The 20,011-nt window shown below is 41.4% G+C and overlaps 1 long non-coding RNA gene across 2 annotated transcripts in view; it reads right to left on the reverse strand.

Annotated features, from left to right (window-relative positions):
* Nucleotides 1–8,354: 8,354 nt before the first annotated feature.
* The window catches only part of LOC139705173 (uncharacterized), a 413,615-nt gene continuing 401,958 nt past the window's right edge, over nucleotides 8,355–20,011 (reverse strand). For both annotated transcript variants that reach the window (XR_011707043.1, XR_011707044.1), the window contains one exon: nucleotides 8,355–8,524. This is a non-coding gene — a long non-coding RNA (uncharacterized lncRNA). The remainder of the gene's footprint in view (nucleotides 8,525–20,011) is intronic.

The raw sequence follows: 20,011 nt of genomic DNA on the forward strand, positions 1-20,011 counted from the left end.
CACCCAGGTCAAAGATAAGACATGTAGCTTTCCCAAGTTGTCGGGGAGACGGGTCCCAGGAATCTGCATGTTAAAAAAAATTTCCTTCTTTCCTCTCTCCTTTACCATTCCCTCAGGAATTCTGAAGCAGATGGTCCAGGGAACACACTTTGAGAATCACTGGGTTATTTGGAAAACATCCCGGGTGGGAGTCATACTTCAGATGGCGTGGGGAGTGGGGGACCAGAGAGGAGACCCTGTCATAGACCCACGTGTGCAGGGAGGAGAGCTGGAGGTGGGGGGAGGGGGTAAAAAGATGTAAGTGTCGTGGAGTCGGATGAAATTGGGTTTTAACAGCTTGAGAAAGTTTTAACCCATAAAATGTAAATGTCCTTGAGCCAAATAACTTCGCTTTTGACAGAGAATAAGGGGCGAGGGGATGGTGGCAGGAAAAGCAATTAGAGGTGAGATTTCGAGGTCACAGTAGGTAATGGATTCTTATAGAGCTTAAGGGAAAGACAGAAAAAAAAAAAAAACACCCTTAAAAGATACCAGAACTCAGAGTACAAAGTACCCTTCAGTACAAAGAGCATCCCTCCCAAGAGAAGGGGAAACCTTGGCCTGGGTCTTCTTATCCTCGCCCGTAACCCAGTCATCTCTTTCCCTGTTTTTTTTTTTTTTTTTTTCTCTAATTACTTAAAATTGCATCCATTTTTTCCTCCTTCCCTTCTCTGTCTCTTTGCCTCTCTCTCTCTCTCTCTCTCCCCTTCTCTTTCCTGACCCCTCCCAACACAGAACTCACAAACCACACAAATAGTTGCAGTATCAAAAAATAGAGAAAAATCATCCAGGGCCATGCATAGAGGCTCCAAGGGATGAAACCAAACCCCTGAAAACAATTTCTAAAGTAATAAGTCCTTGTCAGATTCCAGCTAGCCTGGGCCCTGCTATCTAGAGGCCGAAGCATTTTTCTCCTGTTCCAAAGGCATGAGCAATGTCCCCCAGAGCTGCTCTGCTCCCACTGTGATTTTTTCCTTTTACCGTTGATGTCAAGTAGGCTTTCTCCTGTCATTTTAGCACCAGGCCTGGCGAGATTCTCTGTATAGTAAAAGCTAATGAACCGTACGGCTTTTGGCAGGATTGGGCCATATACATGCTCCATTTGGAGCAGAGATAAGTCCTTGGAGTCTAGAGCTGTGAGCAACCTCAGGCTGTCTCCTGTACTCCATGGCTCTGTAAATGTCATAGCTGTGATCACTGTGCAGAATTATTAATATTCCAGAGGCCTGCTTTGACTTACCCCCTACAGAGTGGGCTTTGGTAACACACAGCTCTGCACTGGACCCCAAGCAATTGGAATTTATGAGTGGAAGTGACCAAAGGCTCCCATTATAGCAATGTCTCACCTTCAGTTGGCTCCGCAGCTTGGACTCCAAGGACATCATGGTATCCAGTCAATTCAAATTCTATTCTATTTATGTGTTTTTAACATCTCTAAGTCCTGTGCTTAGATGGTAGGGATACAGAGATGACAAGGACCCAACTCATCCCCCAAAGAAAAGTGATACTGGGTAAGGGGACAGGGACGCGTGTAAATCAGATCCCTGAATGCCAATAGATTTCAGGTACAGCCTTTGGTAGGTTTCAGAGAAAGGGTATCCACTCTTTCGTTCCATCCCCTGAACTCTGGTTAATTGCTGTGTGTTTCTCTGACAAACAACAGCTTGTTTGGAGCTTGTTAGAAATGTAGAATCTCAGACTCCATCTCAAATTAAACCAAATTAATGACCGGGATGCCCCAATCCAAGTCGGGGCTTCCCAAACCTGCATGGGTTCAAAAATCACCAGATGCTCCCATGTTTTATTTTAAGTGCCAGAAGAATTTTCTTCTAGTATCCATTCTCAGCCTTCACCCTTAGAAATTCTGGCACATTAGGTCTGATATAGAGATTTCTTGAAAAACCCGCCTGGCCCTTCTGACACAGCTGAACTGCGGACTGGCATTTGGGGACCATCCTCTAAACCTCTGTCTCCAACTTGGCTGAATACTGGAATCACCTGAAGAGTTTTCAAAACTCTCCCTACCCAGCCTCTCTTCTGAGTCATTAAATCAGACACTGTGGGGACAGGGTAGAGGTGTCAGGAATTTTAAAGATCCTCCAGGTGGCTAACATTGCAGCTAAGTTGGAAAACCACTTCTCTATCCAAAATGGAACTGTGTAGGAATCACTGGATGTAGTTCCCCCTCCCCATCTCTGAGGAGTCTGGTTCCATTGGTCTAAGACCCCAATTTGACCAGCTATGTTTAAGAAACTCTACAATGCCAGAAGGACCTCAGTAATTCTAGCAGTAGAGTTAGAGCTGATTCAACGTTCCTGGCTCTGACCCAAACACTTGCCCCCTGAAAAACTTGTCAGGCAGCCTAGAGAGGGATGGCTGAGAACACCCTAGTAGCTCAGTCCTCTTACACTATTAAGCAGGAAATATTGGTATGTTTGTAATATTTCCATATTTATTTAAAATTTTAAAATGTTTATATTTATTAATTTAGATGCTTTTAGGACTTTAAATAGTATTTTGATAGTTTTGTACATGTAGATGATCAACCTCTGAATAAGATAGTGTTATGAAGTTGGGTTTGGGGATCACCCAAACTTGGGATTCAAGCCCTGTGTGCATCTTGGGTAACAGTCTCGTCTTGGGCAAGTTACGTACTCAGCAAGACCTGCGGTTTCCTCTTTAGAGTCAGGGTAACATTAGCACTCCCAGCTTCCCTGAGTGTGAGGATTTCAGGAGATGATGCATGTGGAGCTATAGCCTGGAACTTTAGTATACATTATCTGCTGCTGGCTCTTGACCTATTTTTAAAAATATAATCTTCCTGTATAAACTGGAAATAGTAATACCTACCTCAAAGGGTTGATGGAGAATCAAATGAGACAATCTACATCTGCAACACACCGCCCAGTAAATATATATATACTTAGAATTTTTATTGCTAGCAATAACTTCAGAAATCCCCACTGGACCCCACAAAATGTAATAGTGCTTCTGTTTTTGTTATTTGAGTTAGAGGATGGAAAATGGGTTTGATAATAATTTTAAGTGAGCTCACATTTAATGTGTCATGACAGTAATACAGTCCAGTAGTCCATTCAGGAGTGGAGAAGTGTGTTCATTTCCCTTTCCAGAAAATGTATGACACGGCTAAGGATTTAAGGAGTTCTGCAGCAATCCCATGCCCTGCTGTGTTCTCCCCTGCAGGTTGGGAGACAGAGCTGGAGCCTGCAAGCTGGAAGTATACACTTTGGAAAATATTACACACATGGTCTGTTCTCTCTCATTTCATTTTTTTCTTTAAGTAGACTCTGTCAAACAAGCCAGGATATGAGTCTTTGATTTGGAAGTTGTTAGCATCCAGGCATAGGAAGATCAGGACATTCAGTCAGTTTATTTTCTGGCTGAAAACTTGAAAGACGTGAGGGCTGAGCTCCCAGAACTATGTAGTGAGGGTAGAGAGCAGGGGGAGGGAATCTCACTGAGGCTCTCTGATCCCAGTGGAGAAGGCAGGGGCAGACCAAAGAGGGGAGCAGCTCATGTGTCTCTTCTTCAACTTAGCAGACCTTGATGAGCACCCCATGTTCCAAGAACTGAATATGGCATTAAGGACTCCCAAGCAATGTGACATGGAGCAAGTCAATTAATTTCATAAGGCTCAAATCATTACCTGTAAAATGGAGATGATAGCAGGGTTGTGATGAGTTTCGACCAAGGTAACACATGCATGGTGATGGCTTCATCGTCAGTTTGCAATGTGCGTTGATTGCTGCTGCTGCTGTTCGTGTTGAGCAAGGCAGTGTTTTTACCGTGAAAGTTTGAGTCAAATGGGACAGAGAAGAAAGTATACAGGAAATGATAATAGTTGCAGGTAGAAGTTCAGCAGGTTTTATAGGAGGGACACCCACTCAACCAACACATACTTCCTGGAGGGAAGAAATGTAAGGTTTAGACTAAGACACGAAAGGTGAGTAGTAGTTACCCAGGTGAAGAGGGTCCAAGGAGAGGAATCATCTTTACCCCCAATACATCAAGCTTTCTTCAGTCTCTTTCATTAAACCTAGCCAGAGGTATCCAAATTTTCTCTCTTCTGGGGAGTCATTGATAATGATATTACAATGACAGAATCAATACTTCTCAGACTTTAAAGTGCATAGGAATCACCTGGTCATATTGTTAAAATGCAGATTAGGATTTGGTCATTCTAGAATGGTACCCAAGACCATGGATTGTATGTTTCCAACAAGCTCCCAGATGAGGCTGATGTTGTTGGACTTCAGACAGGCATATGACTAGAAAGGACTTACACTTAAAGTTTTTCTAGTATCTCAATATTTGAAATAATGTATTTCTAATTACATTAAAAACCATTATGAAAAAAAAAAATTCTTAACAAGCGCTAAGAATACATATATAGTAGAGTATGACATGTCTATCCCTGTTACATGATATACGTTGGAGTCCAGTTGCCATGAGATTGTCTATAAGACAAATCAGAGCTATATAACAAACTAGTTTGGGGCCATAGGTTCTCACCAGAAAAGTGGAAGTAGCTTCCCATGGAATTGCTTAAAACCACAGAGGAGGGAGAGGTTATGGATGCTGCCATGGAGAACTGTATAGTGTAGTCATGGCAAGTTTTATCTCTGGGTTCAGACTGGAACTTAAAACCTACTATTTTCTGCTGAATACCCTGGGATAAGAAAACTGTCCTGTGCTTTAGGAAATAGTCTTTTTCCTTGAGTCTTTGTGAATATTAAATAAAATAAATGTTTACAAGGAGCTGAGATGGTTTCTAGAACATAATGGGTGATCAGTCCACGTCAGCCCTGACTTCATAGCTCAATCTAGAATGTATCTGCATTTTGGTTCAGTAGTGACCCTGTGACCTTTCATTGCTGACTCTCCTAGTCTTTGAGACAGCCCTCTACCCAACTCCCCTGTCCTGTGGCTGCTCCCCTCACCCTCCTAGATGTGGATTCTTTAACCCTGTGCCACATGGCTCTTCATTCAGCCTCACTAGGTGCCCACTCTCCCCCAATCCCTGGGCTGAGCACCAGACCAACAAAGGCAGAGCTTCTGCCCTCAACAAACACAGGTAGAGATGGTGAAATGCTTGCAAATGAGACAACAACGAGAACACTACTGATAATTGCTTAGGATTAAACTCTCAGAAATGGACCGAGGGTTGGAGCATCTTCTCATTCCGTCTTATTTGGGGGTTGCTTTTGACTTTCAAATTCAGAACTGTGACAAAGCTTTATTATAAAAATTTGTCATTTGATCTGCAAACTCCCCTTATTTACAGTTTGGGGGTTATACTGGCACTACCCTTGAAATCTGACATTTTCAGTCATCTGAAATTGGTGGGTATCAGTCAAGACCCACTATGAGAACACAGTTCTGTTTTCTCACTGTCCTCTAAGTGAGGAGTTAGTAACTACTTTTTATAAGGATCAGATGGTAAACATTTCCAGCTTTGTGGTCCATTTGGCTTGTCACTACTCAACTCTATTATTGTGATGGAAAAATAGTCACAGACAATCTATAGATGATTGGGTGTGCTCATGCCCCAGTAAAAATTTATTTACAAAAACAAGCAGTTGGTCTACAGGTCTTGGTTTCAGGACCGTTCCTCCCCATCTAAGTCCCCATTTGTCACTTGACACTTTCTTCAAGTGTTAATGACAAAATGGGTCCACATTGTTAGTCAGCTTCTCATGACTGTAACAAAATCCTGAGATAATCAGTTTTAAAAGATGATAGAGTTCTTTTGGCTCACAATTTTGGAGGTTCATTATTTTGGAGGCCCATGGTGAAACAGCACATCATGGCAGGAGCATGTGGTGAAACTGTTGATCTTATGGCCAGGACATGAAAGAGAGGAAAGGGGAGGATCTAGGATCCCATTATCTCCTTCAAAGACACACCCCCAATTACTTAAATTCTCCCACTAGGCCCCACCCCTTTAGGCTGTACCACCACCACCCCCCCCCACTACTGCTGTGGGCCTAGGACCAAGCCTTTAACACATGGGTCTTGGGGGAAATTCCCAGGTCCAAACTATGGCACAGAAATTACAAACTATCGCACACAAATTCAAAGATAAAATGTTTTCACCATCTCATTGGCATTTGTTATTCTCATTTATTACAAAATGATTGTTTACATAAATCTATAATAAGACGTATCTATGGAAAACTGTTTCAGTCATTATTTTTAATGTTGTTGTTGTTGTTGTTATTATTTTAATACTTAAGTTTGTTTCTCTATGGTGACCAGAAAAATTGCAAAAGGAAAACCCCAAACATCATTAAAAAATTCATTATTTTTGGAAACTTAAATAAGGAAGCCACAGAGAGATTACTTACCCTGACAGGCTTCAGAGCACAGTGGTTAAGAACTCAAACTTTTGCTGGACCACTCAGGGTCAGGTCCTGGCTCCACGATTTACTAGCTTGTGACCTTGAATGAGTTTTTAACCATTCATGGCTTCAATTCTTCCTCTGTAAAATGGAGATGTTGATAGTTCTTCCTTTGTACAGTTATGGTAAAGACTAAATCATATGACCAGGATATCATGATCAGAAAAGTGTGCACAATAAGCACTCAGCAGATGTACCTATTCCTTTTGTTCTTTTCTTCTGCCTATAGAAGGCAATCTTACCTTGGGCCGTCTTCTTTTTTTCCTGCCAGGAAACGAAGATCAAGAGGACCTTCTCTGCAGGCTACGATCTGATCAGTAGCAGCATAGATGTGTTGGATTCACCCCAGAAAGTCAAGATGGTCCTCAACCAAATGAAAGCAACTTTGGAATAATTCGTCTTTGACCTTGAGAAAGTTTCTTAAGGTCCAGCTACATATCTTGGGGGAAGTTTTCATCTACCCTGGGATTTTTCCAAGGCAGTTAAATGAAACATTAGAAGGTTTATAAGCATGTTAGCAGAAGCCCATTTAGAATCCACTCATCGGGCTTAAAGCAGCAAGAATATTTTGGTGGCTGTTCTTATAGAGTTTTTTTTTTCCTTTGCTGATTTCCATTTTGTTTCTACTTTGATTGTCATCTCTGTTGAGATACCTTTGTGACTTGAGTCAAGATCTCTCATACTTATCTCAACCAAAGACCAAGAGATTCTCTATTTTGTACCCTCTCCAATTTCCAGCAATCCCCATGCTTGGTAGATGTCAGCCAGGTTTAGAGCACTAAATAGTCTGTCTTATCAGGAGGCTGTGAAAGAGCATTCTGACTTTGACAATTAGCTCTCTAATCAAGCACTATGTGGGAAAATGTTCAAAACAGGAAAACAATTATGTGTAAAGGTCTACTTTGTGTCTGGCATATTCTAAGTTAGCACTGTTCCATAGAACTTTCCAGTGTCGGGGAGGTTCTATATTTGTGCACCCAAATGTTAGCCACAAGCCCCATGTGTCTATTGAGCATGTGAAATGTGGCTATGTGATTGACTAGTCCATGAAAATAGACTCCATCTACTTTAATCTAATTAATTTTAATTTAATCAGTCTGTCTGTTGATTGGCCATAGTGAATTATAGGACAAGTGGCATGTGTTATATGAGTCTTACAACCTTGTCAAAGCAAGTCTACCTATCCCTTTATAAAAGAGCATAAAAATCTCAAAAGAGTTCAAAAACTTTCCATTGGGGATTTATAGTTCTTTCTGCCTGATGTTACATCCAGGTTGGTTACTTCCATACCAAGCTGTATGCTACAGTGCTCTAGTGTTCTGTTACTTCCTTCTTTTGCTACCTGTTTTAGCATCATTTACATGTTGTTATATGCCAGTGAAATTTCTCTAACCCATTCTCTCCAGCAAACAAGCTTGGCTACGATCACATTTGCCTATGCAGAGATTTTGCAATTGCCCTCAGATAACCTGGCATTGTCTTTCTTTGAAGACACCCCAGAGAAATTAATATCCTTGCTTTTCCATCCTCACTACTGAAACAGTGGACAGTGACCTCAAAAGAACTGTCAGATATCACAGCAAGCTGGCAGTTTGGGGGCAGCAACCCATTTCTTCCAGCCAATTTATACCAAATTGATTTCCCAACACATGTTTATAGATGTTCTCTCCTGAGCTCCACACACACAGAACCGTTTTCCTTTTGAACAGCTTGTCTGGTTACATCTTGTAGTAATTTATCTGTGTGTTCCCTGCCAACTGGTTTGTAGGGAAAACATGTTTGATGCATAACAATAGATCATTTGGGGATAAATCAAACCGTTAATGAAGTCCTGCTTCTCCTGAGCCAGGCTTTGCATTGCTTTGCCTCTCTTGGGCTCTGGTGGCTTGAGGAAAGGGAACGTGGGTGCCCCAATCTTTGAGAACAAGTAGGTCCACAGAAAGCTGCTTTTCTCCAAGACCAGACTAAGGACGCAGCATCCCTGGGGTCTCTTCTCTTGGAGTCCAACTGAAACCACTGAAGTTGGATTGGAGAGCAGAGCCTGGAGACCGTTCAGATTAGACCTATGTTTGGAAGAAATGAGAGTCTATTTTGCCCAAAGCCTCACACTTTCCTTGGAGGGGCGCCATGGCCGCCCACACACCCTTGTCTTTCTCAGTTCCTGTAGAGAAAAAGAAAGCTACAAGAAGATAGAAAGGAGAAAGAGGGGATGGGAGTGGGGGGAGAAGACAAGACTGGACTGAACAGAAAATCTAAACAGAAAAAAAAAGGGGAAAGAGAAATGGAGAAATACATAGTGGAAAGGCAGGGGGAAAGAAGGATAGGAGAAGAAAAAAATCAAAAGTTCCCCTTAAAAGCCATGTATACCATAGCATTACTCCCAATATGCTAGACCCCCTGTGAGGTGTTCCACACACTCCTGGAGACCATGTGAGACTCAGCTTTTGAGAAAAGCAGTAGTTCGATTCCTGCAAAGCCCTTACTCTGTGAATCTGCATCATGCAGATGCTATTAAGAAAGTATGCGACCTGTCTCTTAGTCATTTTACTCTGGATATCCAGGCGTGGAGGGGTGTGAGACTAAACAGTGTCGGGGGGCACCATCAGAGACTCAGAATAACTGATATAATATGTTTAATCATGTCGGCCTGCCCCATTTGAAGACATGCATCACCCAGAGACGTGCTTCAATGCCAAGTAAAACACATCTTGTGCTCTGAGTCTGAACTCGTGAACTCTCCCGGGGGACCATGCAGGGGCTGGCATATGCATTTCCCTGAGTTGGGGGTGTCTTGAAAACTAAATTCTATGGTTGTTTCCTAAGGAGAAAAATGAGCTGCGCGATTGCTTTTCTTCAGTGAATGAGGAACTCTTTCATCGTCTCTGGCTCCCACTGCCTCCAGGACCAAGTCCAAACCCTTTGTCCTGAAATCCCAGGCCTCCACAGGCTGGCTCCAGACGCTGCCTTATCAACAGTGTTTTTCCATCACTCTCTATGGGAACTATCAATCCAGAGAGGTTGGTCTGCTCCCTCCCGTGTCCCCACACGGGGAGACTGCCCTTGGGAGGGGCTCCTTCCATGGCTCCTTTCACCTGGGGGGGGGGGTTCTGCTGCCTCTCACCCTTTCCCAAATTCTGGGGAGGGAAAAAAGCTGCGGAATCCCACTGAAGGTGAGGCTGCCTGGGAAAGATACGAAATCCATGGTGACTCTTCCTCCTCTGACCCTTCATGACTCCCTGTATTGGTGCTACTGCAGGGCAGTGGATGCTGTCCCGTGGTGCTCCAGGCCCCTGTAGAGGGGACTGCTTTCTCTGTCCTGCTTTGCTTCTAGTCCCCTGGTGTTCCTTCTTCTGTCTCCTCCCTCATGTCCTTCAACATTGTCCCCATGTCAGTCTCTCCTGGTAAATTCTTCTCCATTTGTCACCGCCCCTTCTTATTTGACAGGAAGTCAGATTACCAAGCTCCACCCCCCACCCCCCAAGAGAACCATTATTTTTTTCTCTCTTCTTTTTCCTAAGGGCTCTGAGGATCTGAAAGTATTTACTGTAGTGTTTATTTCATTCTGTTGTCATATTCTAGCAATTCATGGATGTTTCCTGTCTTCACCATTAGATCATAACCTCTGTGGGGTGTAGGGATGGTGGACATCATTGTTTTCTTCTCAGTCCTTACCATGGTGGACTGTAAACAGATAGTACTCAATAAATGCTTATTGAAAGTATTTTCATGATTATTGATTTTCCTCCATTATACCTTATTATAGTCGAATAGGCTGAATGAAGGCTTAGAGAACCTTCAAGAGTAAAAATCATTTCCAGAAAAATAGAAAATATCTGAAATATTTAGGGTGTGGGTGTTACCTCCCCTGGTGCATGGGCTTTATTCTCAGGTAGCCTTTCTATCTGGTGGGATGGTTCCCTAGGGGAACCGGGAGTATTATTTTCCTAAGAAAGGTGAAAGTAGCACTACTGGAATTACTAGAAACTTGAGGATCTGCAAGCAGGTGCAGCAGGTTTCGCCACAAGTAGAATTGAGAACACAATCAAGAGGACCAGTCTACACCCTCAGCCTCTGAGGACATCTGGCATCTTATCGCTGCCTCTTTTGGTGCATGCAATCCACATTCTTCCCTCTGTAGACTTTCTCCACCACAATTTGGCTCACACGGGGCTTTGGCTTACTGTGGTGCTAAGTGCATTTCTCAGTCTCTGCAATTTTCCCCCTCGCGAGCTGGAAGCAGTTGCTCAGTTTTATCATTCCAAAATTCTGAGCAAAGAATGTTACCATTGATCACTTTTCTTTGCCAGGCCACAAGTCCCTGGCAAGCTTCTGGATGGGCCATCTTTGAAGCAGCTATCATGCCTGGTGCAGGAAGCCACAGCTGAGAAGTAACCTCATGGAAAAGACGGCTGCCCACGCCCGTCCCATCACCAGAGCCCACGGCTGGGGCAAGTGCCCTTTCATTGAATATGCCTATGAAGAGAGACACTTTCACAATGGGGCAGGAAACACGAAATTCCTCAAGCAGTCACACAAGCAATAGAAATGAGTGAGGCCATTCTGATGGAAGTCAATAGGAAGTGGGGGAGCTCTAGAAAATTGTTCATGTAAGAAGACACCACCCAGATCTTTACGTTTCTAAAGAGAAACTGTAAGCATGGATGTTAGGGTGAAGGTCCTGAATTTTAAAACATGATAGAAATCAAAGCAAATCTATCTGTGGGCTACATTAGCCTGAAGACTGTCAGTTTTCGAGCTTTCCTGTAAAAATTGATGTACAGGAGCAGATCTCCTAAAAGTGAGGCAAATGACATGTACATTTTCATTCTTTATTTCTTTTGATTATAGTTATTTGCATATTGGGCCTTTATTGGTACCTCTTAGCTGATTTATTGAAATTGGTCTTTTGCTTTGAGGATACCATTTGTGTTTGCATCCTTTCAGAATCCCCCCAGCCTCTTGCCTCAGCTCACATGATACCATCTCTTCTCAACTAGCAGAGGACAAGGCTCCAAGGAGGATTTTAGCTTGAGGCTCCAAAGTCACTTTGGGGAGATGATCCCTTATTTATGACCTTCTCAGGTTTCTCAAAGACCACCAATGCCTTTGGCCTAGAGAGGAAGCCAGGACTAAGAGCCAGCAGGGTAATCAGGAAAAAGCAAAACTCACTCCTCAGGAGCCATGGGACATGGATTTTGCAAGATTGGTCACAAAAGCTAAAACAAACAGACACATATATATTTGTGGGGAAGTAGTAGATAGATGGACAGGGGAAACGTGATCACCAGCTCACCATGTTGGTCACAGATAGATCAGGCCTTCCCAAGAAACTGGTTAGGGTTTTTTTCCAAAAGCAATGGGTCTTGACTGTAATTCCTCTGTGGAATTATATCCACAGAGTTGAATGATGCTTCAGTATCTCTCCAAAGGGAATATGATGTAGTTTAAGGGTTATCTTTGTGTGTTTTTTTTTTAAATTTTTGTTTTTGTACCAGAGATTGAGCTCAGGGCTACTTAACCACTGTGTCACATCTCCAGCCTTTTTAAATTTTTTATTTAGATATGGGGTCTTACTAAATTGCTGAGGCTGGATTTGAACTTGAGATCCTCCTGCCTTAGCCTCCCAAGCCACTGGGATTACTGGTGTGTGCCATCACGCCGGCCCAAGGATTATCTTCTATAGAAATATGTGATTTGGGAAGAATCAGGGTGGTATCTATTTACCAAATATTAATTTTATAACATTTGATTGGAGAAAAACAAATCCCCAGGTGCCAATCATTGCTCAGAGATGAGTCTTGGGGAAAAAGAGCCAATGTCAAGGTAGCCTAGAAATATCTGTGACTATGGCATTCTCGCTTCCTTTTAGAATAATGTGTGTGTGTGTGTGAGTGTGTGTGTGTGTGTGTGTGTGTGTGAGAGCGAGAGAGAGAGAGATCATGCATGCCTATGTGTGTTTTCTTGAAATTAAATATTTTTATTGAAAAGAATGGATATTTATTAAGTGATTACTAAATAAATTATCACAAAATAGACCTATGCATATTATCAACACCCAGTGTAAGGAATAGAATATTATCAGTACTCCAGAATTTGCTCTGTCATGCTCACTTCCAGGCATTAGCCTCTCTAAAAACAGCTACGTCTTGATTTTTAACACCACAGACCAGTTTTGTCTGTTTGTGAACTTCAGGTGAGAGGAAACACATGCTACATATTCTTTCACATCGACTTGTTGCAATAGTGATTCGTTTCACCACTGCATAACATTCCGTCACTCAAATATAATACAGTTTCTGCGTGATGGTACTGATAAAAATCTGATTTACTTCCAATTTGGGGCCATTCCACATAATGCTGCTATGAAATTCTTGTTCAGGCTTTAGGTGCTCTTAGAAATGCATGGATTTCTTTTTGATCTCTACATATAAGAAAAATTCTTGGGTTGTGGAAAGAGTGTATTTCCATGTGGATAGATACCAGGTATGTATTTCCATATAGATAGATATTTGTCTAAGATGGTGGTAACAATTTAATTTCTCTTCTTTTTTTGCATGTTCAGTACCCCTTGATGTCCTCCTTTTCAACTTTAGCTGCTCTGACACAGCAGTTGGGAGCACAGCCATTGTTTAAGTTTATTATAGAATGCAAACTTTTAGTTATAGGTGCCATTGGTGTTACTCACATATAGAACCAATATTTTAAAAATCTTTTATTAGAGCATTTTTAGATGAACAACACAGAACGCATTTATACAGGATTTCAAACAAAATTCAGTAGTCCTCAAACTGAATCTGATAAAATGCAGAACCAGTCTTCAGGCCTTGCTCCTGTCCCTTGCTGAGGTGTTTTTCTCACTCTTTTAACCTTTGCAAACCTCTTGGTATTTAAGAATGAGCCCTACCCTTGATCTACTCTCAATTCCATTTCTCTTGCCCTTCCAGTGTTTTCCAAACTTCTCTGGTACTGAGTCACCTGAAGTACTTGTAAAATGACGCATTTATTGGTCCCCTCCTGGGACAGGGTTTAAGGAATCCATATGGTTTTCAAGTACCCAGGTGATTCTAATCATCAGGGGAACTGGAGGAATAGCCGGGGCCATAGAATTTAAGAGAAATCGATAAAAGCAAGCGGTCCCAAGCTATGACCACCCCCATACTAAATACTCCTGTTGTTTACTCAGCTCCACTAGATCTCCTCCTCCTGCCACACCCTCTCCCCAACCATCCCCAGCCTCAAGAATTTCAGAAGGCCAGATCCTAGACACTTGGCCTGTTAACCAACTCTCCACGCCTTGCTACTCTAAGTGAGGTCTCTACACCAGCAGCATCAATACCACCTGAGAAGCTGCTAGAAATGCAGAGCCTCAGGAAAGTCCCAGATTTGTGGAACCAGCAGGTCATGTCAAGACCTCCAGGTGATTCTGACACATGATAAAATTGGGAGGGCACTAATTTATTACAGATGTGGAAAGCGCTGTCCCAGACATCCTGGGGGGTCCCAGAACCTAACCTTTATATGGAAAGGGCATGAGCTTTGAAATCAGACGAAAGACTGCATGTCTAACTAACATTGGAAAATAATTTCCATAGCATCAAGGTCATTTGTAAAATGGGGATAATGACCCCTACTATATGAGGACATCATATAGGAAGTCTGGGTTCCTATTTGGTGTTTGTTTCATTGATGGAGATTTGCATTTCACTGTGCCTGGCACAGACCAGATGTTCAAGATTGACACAACTGCTGGCCTTGGAGGAAGTGGTTTAGATGACAGTATTATCAACTTCCAGGAGCTTCCAGTCTAGGAGAAGGAGTCAAAGTTTATGAAAGATGAAAGATGATATTACAAAGGAATCCTCCCCTGAAGTGCAGGTTTTACAAGAATGAAGATCACTACTCAGCCATAAAGAAGAATGATTTTATGACATTTGCTGGTAAATGGATAGATCTGGAGGTTACCATGCTAAGTGAAATAAGTCAGTCCCCCAAAAAACAAAGGTCAAATGTTTTCACTGATATGTGGAAGCTAGACCACTATAAAAGGGAGGAAGGGGAAGAAGAATTCAATAGATTAGATAATGGGGAACAAAATGAAGGGAGGGAGGATGAGAATAAGAAAGATAGTAGAATAAATCTAAAATGATTTTACCATGTGCATGTATAAAAATACCTAAGTGAATCCACAAGAATGGGGTCTTAATTAGAATAAGATATATCCCATGCTTGTATAATTTTATCAAAATGAATTCTACTGTCATGTACAATTAAGAAGAGCCAATAAAAAAGAAAAAAATTAGAATTCTAAGAACATAAGCATTAAATATATTTCAGTGAAGTGCAACTAATATAACTAAGCCCTAAGTTTATACTAGGCAATGATTTAACATCATCTCACTTCATATAGCCAATTCTAAATGAGATAGCTACTATTCAAATTATTCAAAGTTCACAAATGAGTGATAGAACCTCACAAGGTTAAGTAACTTGTCCAAGGTCACCTGACTCTTAAGTTCTTTTTTTAAATCTATTTTTTAGTTGTATATGGACACAATACCTTTATTTTATTTGTTTATTTTTATATAGTGCTGAGGAATGAACCCAGTGCCTCACACATGCTAGGCAAGCGCGCTACCACTGAGCCACAACACCAGCCCTAAGTTCTTTTTTTAATATTTTTTATTTGTTTTAAGTAGTTATACATGACAGTAGAATGCATTTATGCACTTTGATATATCATACATAGTTGGAATATAATTTTTCATTTTTCTGAGTATTTTGTTGCAGAATCATATTGGTTATGCAGTCATATTCTTTCCTATCCCCATATCCCCTCCCCTCTCATTACTTCCCTTTACCTAATCTAAGGAAATACTATTCTTCCCTAGTGCACCCCACCATATTGTGAATTAGCATCCGCATATTAGAGAAAACATTCGGCCTTTAGTTTTGTGGGATTGACTTATTTTGCTTAGCATGATATTCTCCAACTCCAATCATTTACTGGCAAATTCCATAATTTTACTCTTCTTTAAAGCTAATATTTCATTGAATATATATACCACATTTTCTTTATCCATTCATCTATTGAGGGACACCTAAGTTGGTTCCATAGTCTAGCTATTGTAAATTGAGCTGCTATAAACACTGATGTGGCTGTGTCACTATAGTATGCTGATTTTAAGTCCTTTGGGTATAAAGCAAGGAGTAGGATAGCTGAGTCAAATGGTGGTTCCATTCCCAATTTTCTGAGGAATCTCCATACTGATTTCCATAGTGGTTGCACCAATTTGCAGTCCCACCAGGTATTAAGTTTTGGAACCAAGATTTTGACCTCTGAGTTCAGAGGATATACTCTTAATGTCAGGGATGCTGAACAATTTAAATTTTATTCAAGTGACTTAAGATTCTTCAAAAGTGAGAGAAACCACTTTGGCATGAGTGAGTTGGGGGGCTTCACTGTTGTGACTGTAATTCACCTGGAGCTGTGCTGACTGGGGAAAATTCAACAGAGAGGGACTCAAGAAAAACACATCCTCATGATACTGACAGTTTCTTGGATACCTGATTATGTCACTGTTCCCAAAGCATGCTCAGAAACTTTAACTTGGGGCTGTCATGATGGGCTGTAAAACATTCCTGTCTTGATGATCTTTATGTTTATGGCTTCTAATTTAAAGTTACAACCACCATGTGAGGTTGATATTGTTTCAGTTTTGCAGATAAGGAAAAGAGAAGTTTAAGTTTCTTATATAACAAGAACCATAGGTGATACTTCTAGAACTTGAACTCTGTAAATTCCAGAATCTGAGTCTAAGGAAATTTTATCATTTACCCCCTTAGGAAGATATCAATGATAGGGTAACTGTTTTAGTCAGTTCACTGCTGTGACTAAAAGACCAACCAGAACAATTTTAGGGGAGGAAAAGTTTATTTTAGGGTTCATGGTTTCAGAAGTCTCAATCCATAGACAGCAGACCCCATTCCCTGCTTTTGCACAATAAGTCATAAAAAGTGTGAAGTGAATATAGTATTTCAAAGAGTGAGAAGGGGCCATTTTTTTAGAAAATAGGTTTCTTGAGAGCAAATTTTTTTCTGTACTTTTTAGCATGCGTGTCTGGGCTTGCTGGCCTTACTGCATGTGACTCCACATGGATGGGGTAGGCAACGATATATTGGGTAGGAAATGGTGATGCATGCCAGGGATGCTGATGAGAACCTGTCAGCAGAGAGGACATGCTGCCCTCTGCCTGCCTCCCCCAGGAGACCTGGGCTGAAAAGTATGAGGCCCATCGTGTCTTTATGGACAAGGACTTAATGACTGAGTTCATGCCTCAGTGGCAATGGTGTAGACCATCCACCCCAGGAAACAGGGAGGAGCCACATCAAGCCCTACGGCTCACTGAGGGTTGGCACCCCCAGAACAGTGATTCCGGCTGGTTTCAATCCACACAAGAGGCCAGTGCGCATGTGTACACGTGCGGGTGTGCATACATGAATGTGCATCCCCATGTTAGAGAAAACGCACTTGGTGAGCAGGAGATCTCTCTTTAACTTGGGGCTGTCCTTTCTGTTTAATAGCTCTCTCCCCGCAGGGAAGATCCAATAAATGTCAGGGAAGATTATAACTCTAGGCAGTCCAACAAGACAAGGCAGGTAGGTAGGTTTTGCAGGAGGGGATTTAGGTTATCAGAACACCTGATGAGAAGAGATTTTTGTTAAGCTTCTCCCACCAACATCCCCACAGATGATGGTTGAGCTGTGAGACCCTGCCCTGGACCGGAGGGAAGCAGGCAGCCTGAGCCTCCTCTCGGTATGACACATCTTTTGAATTAGTGGAATCTAAGTAAACAACTGATTTCACTCATCTCCGAGGCCTCTCTCTGGTGTCTAATAAGTACAGACTCCCTCTCAGCATTTGCTTCTTCTCCGTGGCTCCATTATGAAATGTGATGCTAGATGTAGAATTGGAAGGACAAAGGAACTGAGTAAGTGTAATTTATTATCCAGGATTGTTTTCAACCTTTTTCCAATTATGCACATTCTCTTTTGGCTTTGGCAGACCTGAGTTTATGAGGGCTGTTCTTCTGGTCACTAATGGGCTGAAAAAGAAAAGGGAGGGGGCAAGTATTTCTTAAGGGATGTGTTGCTGCCCTTTAATAATTTGCTTATGGCATTAGCTCTGTTGAAGGGAGTTAATCAAATGAGAAAACTAATATTGACTCCTGCTCTCCCCACTGTGGACCCTCCTGCCTTCCACCTAACCAAGACAGCATCCAGCCATTTCATTAGGGAAACAGAAAGCTGTCAGACCAACAGAGATGGAAGCCCAGGCTGGGCTGGAGTACTCTCTTCAGAATTTATTTGTTCTCATCAGCTGGGGAGAAAAACAATGAGCTTAGGAAAGACAGCAAGGATGGCATTTTAAAGTTGTGGGTCAAAAAAGCAATGGTCTGAAGGTCCATTATGGTCCCGGGCTGGATGCTTATTTGATGTGGAACCTTGAACAAGAAATAAGTGTATTTCTCTCTCTGTATTGCAGGTGTGTGATCTGTGAATATGGTGATGCACCCACCTCTTACCTCCTGACTTGGTTACAGATCAGAGGTTCATGCATTCCCCTGTGGGCATTCTCCTGCTTGAAGCTTGTGCACCATTCTTCCTCCACCATCTCTCAGAGATCTCACTTTTTCTCATAGCTTTAGCTCTGGTGCCTATACCAAAATCTCTACTATAGCCTTGACTTCTCTCCCAAGCGCCAATCTTAGGATGACCAAAATGCTAATTGGAAAAATGTTCATTGACCAAATGCTATTTGACCAAAATGCTAATGCTAAGTGGGTATTTTCCTTTACATAATTTACTTTTCTCTTATTAAAACGTACGCAGACCACAGTTGAGTCTTTAAATAAGGATCACACATGGTATAAACAGGACATAGACTGAGTCCAAATCTAATTCTCTTAGCGGTGTGGCTTGAGTGAATCACTTATATGCATCAAACTTGAAATGCTGATGGTCAGGCTGCTGTAAAGATTGGAGGTAGTATGTGGAAAAGTCTTAGAAGACTACCTAGTATGTCCGTGACATTCAATAAATATCATTCTTCTTATTCCTGATTTCTCCTTGGGATTTCTCTCATGCCCTTCCTCTCAGATTATCTTTTGTCTGTATTGCACATGTTTTTCATATATAGAACAAAGAGTACTTAAAAATTCAACTGTTTATAAATATTCTGGACATTAAGCCTGTTTTCTCATTGAGTTCCACTTTTAATTTGGAAGTAAATTCTTAAGGAGACTAGAATAACTTCAATTTATCAAAAATGATAAGAATGTAGCAAATCCTTCTGCTCTGATGAACACCAACAATTTCATGATTAAAATGCTAGTATCAGCATCCAAAAATTCATCATTCTCATATAAGTGTACAGAAATTGGAAATACTATGTCCAAATTGTAGAGAACAAGGGACTATGAAAGATTCCTTTTCCCTCCTCAATTTGACTAATTTTCTTACTGATTTTAAGTGCTTAGCACCGGTGATTTTACAGCTAATAAAGACAGAATTTATATTCAACTTTTCTTCTAAAGCACCCTTAGAACTTTTAAATAATGGCTTCCCCTTAGAGACCACATTTATACTTTTGGCTACAAGATTTAATGAAAAAGAAATCTAAAGATCCCTGAGGAGGAAGGAAACTCAAAATACAGTCAGGGTAGACTTAGAATCTAGAGGACTGGAATAGCCAGTGTGGTCAAATACCGTTTCTGTTCTCACCTTTCCTTCCTAGAGCCAGTGCCAGAACAAAGGCCTGCCCTGGTTTTGTGCTGTCATTGTTACTGTTGTAATTTTCTTGGAGTTTTAGCACTTTTCTAGTTGCAAAAGTCCAGTGCTTCAACATTGACCCGGGAAGTGAAAGTGAGCAGACTTCTTTTGAAATAGCTTGTCTAGTGTATACGTAATGTTGCAATAGAAATAGTGAGATTAGTGGAGATAGAGAAAATGAAGACTGCATATTTTTTTTTAAAGATAAGAAAACTATGCAAGACCAGGAATGTTTTTGGTCACAATAAAAATGAACATCAGGAAAAAGAAAAAAAAAACAGCATCAGTGAAAACTTATATATAAATCTCCTGGTTTTTTGGTTTTGATGTGTGTGTGTGTGAGTGTGTGTGTGTGTGTGTGTGTTTTAAAGGGGACTGAACTCAGGGCATCTTGCATGAGAAGGAAGCATTCTACCCTTGATCTAAAACCCAAGTCCTGTCTTTTACAAGGTTACTGTTACTAGTAACTTTCTTATATACTGAAAGAATATATTCCAAGAACAACTGGATATTGTAAAAGTGATCCAAACATTAGAAAAGCAACTGGAATTAAGAAACTTGAGGGTCCTTTTTTTGCCCACTCTGAGACCCTGTGATTCTGTTTCCTGTACTTTATGCTTCCAGATTCTGCAACATTATTCCTTTAGTATCATATAAGTACTCTCTCTGTGTGTGTGTGTGTGTGTGTGTGTGTGTGTGTGTAAGTCATTCAGGAGATAAAT

The sequence above is a fragment of the Marmota flaviventris genome, chromosome 3 (genome assembly GCF_047511675.1).
Source record: "Marmota flaviventris isolate mMarFla1 chromosome 3, mMarFla1.hap1, whole genome shotgun sequence".
NCBI lineage: Eukaryota > Metazoa > Chordata > Mammalia > Rodentia > Sciuridae > Marmota > Marmota flaviventris.